At 46.5% G+C, this 9,002-nt stretch overlaps 1 protein-coding gene across 3 annotated transcripts in view; it reads right to left on the bottom strand.

Moving 5' to 3' along the window:
• RNF152 (ring finger protein 152) overlaps positions 1-5,796 on the bottom strand; it is a 72,655-nt gene extending 66,859 nt beyond the window's left edge. For 2 of the 3 annotated variants that reach the window (XM_014606985.3, XM_059724374.1), the window contains exon 1: positions 5,330-5,796. The gene's annotated coding sequence lies outside the window, so the exon portion shown is untranslated. The other variant, XM_019490503.2, reaches the window with a different exon arrangement.
• Between the last annotated feature and the right edge of the window lie 3,206 nt (positions 5,797-9,002).

Below are 9,002 nucleotides of genomic sequence, written 5' to 3' on the forward strand. Positions count from 1 at the left end.
GGGAGGCTGCTTGCCCCAGAAGCCACTCAAGAAGCTCCAGCTGTAGCAAGCTGATTTATAGCCTCATGCAGTTTTGGCCAACTAGGCAACTGGCTGGACTGCCTGTTAGGGCCCTGACACATGGCTTCTTAGTCCCAGCTATAAATCCTTGCACTCTTTGCTCTAGAACAGCGGTGTCAAGCCTACGGACCAGAGCTGCTTGCAGGTCTCAGACTGAACCCACATACTACCTGCACTGCACCCTAGACCGGCGTAACATGCTACGTGTGCGCCACCATGTGTGTGACAAGACATCTTGGCACAAGGCAGCCAGACACTTCTAGAGGAGAGGTATCACTCATCAGGCTCCAAAGCCAAATGAGGGGCATGAGGCCGGACCACGGACCATATATTGGGTCCACAGACTGATCCCACATGCAGCATGAGCCAGCCCTGGCCCTGAGTGCTCCATGCAGTGTGTTCAGGCTGTCTGGCATACACACACCAGGTGTTTTGTGGTACTGGACCTGAGGCACATGCTGCAGATGGCACCAATCTGAGGACCCGGTATGGCTTGTTGACTGGCTCTGTGCCCCTCACTTGGCCTTGGGGGTCTGATGAGTTTGATACCTCCTATCTAGAAGTCTCTGGCTCCCTAGTGTCAAGATGGTGTCTGTCATACCCATAGTGGCACACAGGTGGTCTGAAATGAAGATTTCCCTTCGGTGACAGTTGCCTAGTGGAACGTATATGGAACTAAGGTGCTCCAGAGCTATGTGTGTGGGTCTGAAGAGCCAGGCTCTGGATCGGGGAGCTGTAACAGACTGTACCCTGTGCAGATCAAGCAAAGACAAAGAGTGTGGTTGTATACTCCAGGCTCGTCTCTAGAGTTCCACCATATTTATTCCTACTTCTGTGCCTCAAAGAATCATTCACTTCTAGTTTAGCCTAAGGCCAGGTCTACACTAGTAGAAGTTATATCAGCCAACCATTTAGTGAAAACACAGCTTAGCTCAGGAAAGAAAAAAATACTCTTTTCCTCATGTTGTTTATATCAGTTCCAAGCAAAATAAACAAAAGCAGCAAAAGCACTTCTATGTCAGTGTTGCTGGATCTATACTAGAGCTCTTGGCAGTATAAAAGTGATGCCAAAAAATCTCATCCCTCACTGACAGAACCACATGAGCAAAGGGTCTCAATGTAGGCCCTGCCAAAGGTAATGCTGGAAAAAAAAATAATTAAAGACTCTATTCTCTCACATGGCCACTTTGGAAAAACATTTGGAGCCGAAACCCATTTCCCAGTGCAATCAAAATTGCCGTGGACATCACCGAAATCAATGGGGACGACAACATTTGTAAAGACCCACGTGCATATACAAAGTGACATGCACAAAGCACCAATGCACACAAAGGTAGCCTTTGCACAAATCTAACCCAGGTTGTACATGCACAACACTTCTCTTTGTTGGGGCCTCAGGATCTTGTAGGCACAAAGAAAGCAGGCTCTGTGCTAAACAGCTTGTCTTACACCTTTCAGTAACATATCAGGCAATTTAACTCAATTTAAGAAAAAAAACAAAAAAAAAGGTTAAACTTGGATTGTCTTCCAACTGGTTGATGAAGATGTCCTGTCTTGTAATTATTTCTCAGGAAGGAACTCCCTACCAAACTCTTCCCCAGTGAGATCTCTGCACCAGGCAACATGCTTTTCAGTTCCTTTTATACCTCTCTGATTTCTCCTCAGATATTTTTGTGGCAGGAAGGGAGAGATGACAAATTCATTTACATTTGAAAAGTGCTTTGAAGTAAAGTGTCATGTCAGGGCTAAGTATTGCAAATCCACCTCAGCCATGGAAGCTGCTACCATCCCTCTGTAATTAATTATTTTTATTATTGTCAGTTCCTCAGAAGTTCCAGTCAGAAGGCTGATCTCATCCCAGAAACTTCAGCCTCTTTTTTTCGCCCCCTCTGCTGTTTCCTGGTCAGGATTTATGGAACCATTTCTGTTCTAGGCCATGCCAGCTGGCTCAATATCTGTTACTTCAGGGACTCCACAGAGACATGACTCTAAATCTGTCAGGAAGCACTCGGTGAGGACAAGGAAGACTTCCACTAATTCTCGCTAGCCATTTTGGGATCATTTAGGCCTGCAATCAAACTACCTACCTGTCTCCCTAATACAGTGTCCACCCCTTAGAAGTGTTGCTACTAGAATTCAGTGCTGTGCAGCAGGCAGGTGCCTTTGAAAGCAGGGTCAACTCTGCTGCAGTTTTGAGTAATGCACATTTGAACGGGGATGGGAATCTGCTGAGAACTTTGCTAGATCCTGCATAATTAACTCAGAAAGATGAAAGCTAGGAGGGTTTTCTTCAATGCTGTTTATTTTGACCGACTGTGCAACAGAGCTGTAGCATTTCTGAAGGCTTCTTCTGCTTCTTCAGAAAACTAAGTAGTAGAAGAGCTGTTTGTGCAGAAAACGGTATCAGCAAAAGCAGGCAGATAACTATGGAGCAATTAAAAAAAAACAGCTGTAGGATTCCTGTAGGGGATCTGTTCTAAAGTCCAGCTCAGATCCTAGCCTCTAAGCCACTCTTATAAGCAGCAGTTACATACTGAACTTAAAAACAGGAGAGAATTTGAAGTCCGCTGGGATCTCTTTTTTTTTTTTTTTTTACTAGACCCTCTGTGTTGTCCACCAAAGAAACCAAACTCAAGTTTATTCAGGGATTTATTCGGGGAAGTAACCGTATTGAAATCAGCGGAATTATTTGCCTGAATAAGTGCTGGGCAATATATGGATGAGTTACAGAATGAGCTGCTAAATATATTTATATAAAGATCACAGAACTGGCTGCTAAATACATTTACATAAAGACCTTTCCTGGGTAATGAGAATCAGACTCTAAAAAAATAAATAAATAAATAAGTGTCCTACAGTTAGGTGCCCAAATAGGCAGGCACTTTTTCGAAAGTGTCAGTAGCTCCCATGGGCTTCAGCAGAGTTGCACCTAATAAATCTCATGTTCATTGTGACCTGACATCTTTGAAGCAACTTCGGTACGTTGGTTCTTAACACAAATGCTGCCAAAACTTAGGTAGGAGCCCAAGTCACATGGGACCCATTGACTTCAAGTGAGATCTTGGCACCCAGGTACTTAGGGCCCAATGTAAAGTGGAACTTAAGTTCTCAAGTCACTTATGAAGCATTTCCCCATTAGTTAATTGGTCCTTATTACAATATTGTTACCCCCATGCTCCAGATGGAAGACCCAGTCCTTCAAGCACTTACTATGATTTTTTGTCTTAGTGTCCTAAGACTTCAAATCAGTACCAAGGCCTTCCTGGGCTAAGCACTGTGCTAATATAGAAGAAACAGTCCGTGTCCCAAGAGCCTTGCAGCGAACAATCTTGACCATGAAAACACTTGTGCGAGTTAAGTTTTACACAGGTACAATTTTCCTTGATCTCAACAGGCCTACCAACCGAGGTAGTCAAGCATGGGCTGAAGCACGCACAGTTATAGGTTTTAACAACATTCTGCTTGCAATTTCCCTGCCAAAGCAAACTCCCTGTGATTTCTCTGTGGATTCTAGGGGAAGAGCATTTCCAGGATCAAGCAGGAGGAAGCAAGCACAGAGAAGCCAGCAAAGTTGGTCACACAAGAGATCCAGTGGCAGAGCCAAGATTAGAATGCAGAGTCTCTTGGCTCTGCCACTTCCATACTTAGTCTGGAAACTCATGACACCTCTTAATGATCAACCACTTGTTTTGTGTTACTGTATTTACATACATGATTTACACATGGCTATATAAACATTGAAATAATATTTATTATCCTGATACCATTAAGAATATTTAAAATGGGCATTCCAAGGCACTGGCCAATAATCCCAGGGAGACTATGGGACTTGCCTCCCACACTTCTATCAGGTATGGCCTAAACAACTTTTTTTTGGTATAAAATAAAGACACTCAAAGCCTCCCATCAGTTTGTTTCACCCTTATGCTCTTGCAAGCTCTACAGACATCACCTTTGACAGCTGATAGGTGTTACAGATAAACAACAGCACTATCTTCTCCAGGTTCTTAAATTTTAATGTCAGAAAAGGTAAGCGCACCAGGAGGATGAATTTTCACCATATATCTATGGCCTGACAACCTCCCAATACTATGAATAGCAATAATACCAAATTGATAGAACTCTGCAATCCCCAGCCACAGTTCCTTTTACTTTTCATTCATTGAGAAAAGCAAATCCAATCACACACAATGCCACGAACAGCATTTTCAAGAGCGGAAGAGAGATTTTTCTTCCTATTGTCCCATGCATTCTCCATTATAATTGGTCTCAATGGGCATTTCCAAAAGGCCTCCGACTTTAACCTAGACACATAACGGTTGAAAGAAAGACCTTCATGTATAGCTTAAGTCACAAGGTAACGTTTTTCAGTGGCCTTATAAGTGATCAGAAAGTCTGAGGAAATTTCAGTCAGACACGGACTATTTGTTTAAAGAGGGGTAGAAAATCCTGGACCAATTTTTCAGAGGAGGAGGAAGACGAAGACATACTGAGAAACAAGGAGCTCATGAAATACAGTGTTTCATAGTTGCATCCATGGGACCTTGTCAAAACCTGCCTTCTTTGTTCTCTTTTTTCCACACACGTATTCAACGCACCCTCAAAAAACCCACCCCTCCTGCAAGAGCGACATATCACATGCATATCCCCCCTCGGGTGTTAAGCAAGTCCACCATTTGAATTAAGGAGAGGTGAGCAGTGCACGGGTCCAAACAAAGTCACTCCATAGCACTGCATGCTGAAACAAAGCACTTCGGCAACAGCGGGTAGCAACATTTGGAAATCACATAGATCCCCCCACACGCACACTTTTGCAATGCTCTCTCCAGATAGCCTCTTATGCCACAACAACAAAGTCAAATTCAGCTACTATGGGCAGACATCTGTCTAACCCTCCCTGTGCGCCTGCTGCCTAAAAAAAGATAAAGCCATCAGGGTGCTCTGCTCTCAACTCAGCAGCGGATACAGGATTACAGGATATTTTCTCTTCTAACTAGCATTATAAAAGGAGGCGGGTGTGGGGGGTGGCAGAAAGAAAAGATCAGGCTTTAAAAAGTCACCTGGGTTTTTTGTTTTTTTTTCTTTTTCTTTTCTTCCTGTTCCCCTAACGGGCTCAGACGCTCAGCATACCTCCCCTCACAAGCACAGGCATCATCACCCAGCCGGAGTCCCGGGCAGTCCTCACACATAGCCGTGCCCCGAGCCAGCGGGGACTGGCGGGCGGGAGGGCAGGAGGAGCGGGGCGGGATGGGGGTTGGGGGGGGATTACCTGGATCTCGCCTCGCTGCTCCCCTCCTGCATGACGATCCCGAGCCGGGCGGGCAGGAGGCGACAGGCAGGAAGCCGCACAATTGTGACAGAGCTTTGTTCTGCCTGCAGTGAAGTGCATGCAGCAAGGGTTAGACACAGCGGCAAATGATGACATCGAAAAAGTCTCCTTTTTTTTTTTAAGGCTGGAGACACTGGGAGGGGGGAGCTGCTCCCAATCCTCCAGAGGACCAAAGGGGGGAATGGAGACCAAGCGGTCGATCAGCCTAGACTAAGTCCCCCCCCCCCCTTTTTTTTTTCTTTTTTTTTTTGCTGGCAAGCCGATTTAGTGGCGAAATAAAAAGGAGGGAACCACCCCCGTGTGGCTCTCCCGGTGTCTCCCGAGCCCGGCGGGCAGCCCAGCCCAGCCCAGCCCGCGCCTTGCCTCGCCTCGCCTCGCCTCGCCCTTCCAGCGGTCCCTTCACCCCTGGCAAGCAGGACCGGCCAAACGCCAGACCCCGCACGGCTGTCTCCTCCCCGCCGCCTCCTGGCCCCTCCTCCAGCCACAAAGGGGTGGAAAGAAAGCCCCGAGAGGACACCGCAGCCCCAGAGCCCCCTTGGCACTGCCAGCTGCTCCCCATGGCAGCCTCCTCCCGCCCAGCTCAGCCCCCCTCTGCTCCACCCCGCAGCCTCCTTTGCCCCTGGACCAGCCAGGTCTGAGCGTGCCTGGCGCTGGGGTGTCTTCCTCAACACCACACCCCCACAAAGCCCCGAGCCTGCTGGCGGAGACCTGGCAGCCCCCCCGGGCTCACAACGGGACCTCACAAGCCCACCGGTGCAAGGGGGGAGCAAGTGAGGCAGGTCCCCCCGCTTACTTGTGGCGCCTTGCCACCCCCGCCAGCAAGCCCAGTTCAGCAGGCCCGTTTCACAGACAGGGAAGCTGAGGCCCGGAAGGACGGAGGCTAGGTCACAGTCACGTAGCAAAGCCGGGGCACAAAAAGGGTTAGGCATAGGCATTCGCCACTCCCTGCATGTTTCTGCAGGCCCTGCCACCACACCCTCCAGAGAGGTGGCAAGGCAAAGGGTGCTGTGCCATGGGACTGCAACGTCCTTAAGCTTCAGCCAGGCTTCTGACCAAGTCCTGCACAACCTTCTCGGAGCAAACGAGGGAAACGTCATCTAGACAAAACTACTACAGGCTGGACAAAGAACTGGCATACCAGCTGCTGATGTTTCAAATGCGCAGTTACCACAAGTCAGACACCCCAGAAATTCAGGTCTTCAAACCATCAGTTGACAGCACAGCCTCCTGACTGTAGTCCCGTCGTGGAGCTGCTCCTCTCTTCCTCCCCCAGCACCCAGGAAAGCTCCCTCTGTTCACTGACTCCCAATTTGGGACATGGTCTAGGTAAGAATAAGTCGCTTTCTTTTATGTATATGCACACGTGTATAATACATATAGGTATCACTGTATGTGTACATGTATATGTATGTGTATATGCATATAGCTTTTAAATGCATAGAGAAGGATGGACATTTTTGTTATAGTAACCAATGGGGCAGGTTATGTGTTCAACCTGTGTGTTTCTATAACTGACCCCCATTGCACATTAGTCTGCCACAGACTTGAAATTAAAATATGTGCCCAACTCAAGCTGGAGTGACTTGTTTTTAGCTTTGGAGGTCACCATTTTAGTCTTCAGTGACAGTCAATACTATCATTGATCTACATCACCCCAGCAGTCCATTGCGATGGCGTGGTTAAGATATACCAACTCCTGCAGTCAGCAGTACAGTAGTGAGTAATATAGCTGGCATCTGTTTTTAACTCCTCAGCCTGAATGCCCAAGTACCCAATTACAGCTGGGTTGACTAAAAGCAGCTTTTTGGCAAGAGGCTCAAATTCACATCATTGAACCACAAAAGAGAGAGCTGAACCCCTCTACCCCTGCAGCCCCAAAATAAATAGCTGACACAAAACGGATTCCTGCTCTCCTTACTCAGGAAAACATCCTATGTTTATTAACAGTAAATGCCATATGTCTGTGTCCTGATACCACAATGAGATCAGCAAAGGTGAAACAAGAAAGGTCAATAGTTAGACAAGGCAAGAGTCCCTCCTCTATCTGCTGGAAAAGTTCAACTTTATGAGATGCAGAAGGCAACACAGGGTGGTACTTTATAGACAAGTTTGTTCAGAGAGGCATGAGTTTTTGCAGATTATCGTCTCAGGAGCTCAGGACCAGATTAGTCCTTTAGTAGGTCCTAGGCAAAAAAACTCATGGGCTCATACTTTTTTCACTCCATAATTATAATATGTAAAATAAGCACAACTGGGCCTCTTCTTCACTTAGGGCCCTAGGCATGTGTCTAGTTTGCCTATGTGTTAATCCAGCCCTGCAGGTGCTATGAATGGATTTACAGAGAGATGGGGTATTAAAATGAAAGAAATTAAGTCATTTGAATACAAAGGATAGGGAAAGGGGGAGGTAAGAAATGGGCACTGCTGAGAGGAGAAAGTGGGTAGAAGAGATTAAAAGGGATAAAAAAAGAAAAAGAAAAAGCACATGACTGACTACCTCTCTCTAATTATAAAATACAGTCAATTTTCCGCAGAAATGATAGCAACCTCTGTGAAACCCAATCTAGAGAAAAATTCTTTGAAGAATGGTCATCTTTTCTCCCATCCTAAAAAAAATGCCTATAGTTTCACACCGGGAGGATTGGTGATGAATTAAATAGAACCCTGCTAACCAGCAAAACTACAGTGGCAATTCTCATAAAAAGTCTTTACAGTCATACCCCGGTCCCTCAGCAAGCATAACTGTGAACAGGTTCAGTATTATGTGTGGACACCAAACATTTCACAACGTGGGTCTGGTTGGTCCCCCATGCATCCCACATTGCATCGTTCTTTCCCTACTCCCCCCAGCACTGCAACTAGCTGCAGCCAGAACTCTACTGCCCATTTTTTTCCCTGTTCTTGGCACCTTTTATCAATGAACATCCGTGCCTTGCTTATTCAATAAAAGCAATATTTCTAACAGCTGTTCTCTCACTACTTACATGTCCATGCTCCGTCGTCATGTTCTCCCAGCCCCTGGGAACTCAAAAGAGTAGGTCCAAGAACGCCCCCATCTCCAGGGCATCCCAGGTCAGGCAAGAGCACTGCTGACTTCAGTCAACAGCAGGCTTTTAGAGTTTATTGAACTCTTGCTCAGGAGAGAAAGAAAAGCTGAGGAGTAAAAATGCTCCCAGCCACAGGTCACTCACCCATTGGGATCCCAAAACATGCATGCAAATGGTCCCTGCCATTCATCCAGTGCAAGGCATGCTAGGCTGGGTGCTCATCCCATTCCCTAGTATTAGAGTCACAGCACTTCATACACAATTTCCCAATCAGTGAAATTTGGGAATGGTTCAAATGTTACATGTGTCCACACCCTATATACAGTATATGCAATTTCATTACTTTGACTAAACATACTCCACAGTACTCTCACGTGTATACAGGGGCAGATCCAGAGGGTGCAGTGGTACAGTTGGAGCCCCCTTCCTGACCCGCTTTTGATTCCTGCTCCACTCAAACTTTAAAATCAGCTGCTTGGGGAGGGGTGGCAGTGTCAATTCCATTCAGGCAGCACTGATGGAGTCAACTGACTTCATGGCTCATTAAAATCTATCTGCTAATTTAA

The sequence above is a fragment of the Alligator mississippiensis genome, chromosome 3 (genome assembly GCF_030867095.1).
Source record: "Alligator mississippiensis isolate rAllMis1 chromosome 3, rAllMis1, whole genome shotgun sequence".
Taxonomy (NCBI): Eukaryota; Metazoa; Chordata; order Crocodylia; family Alligatoridae; genus Alligator; species Alligator mississippiensis.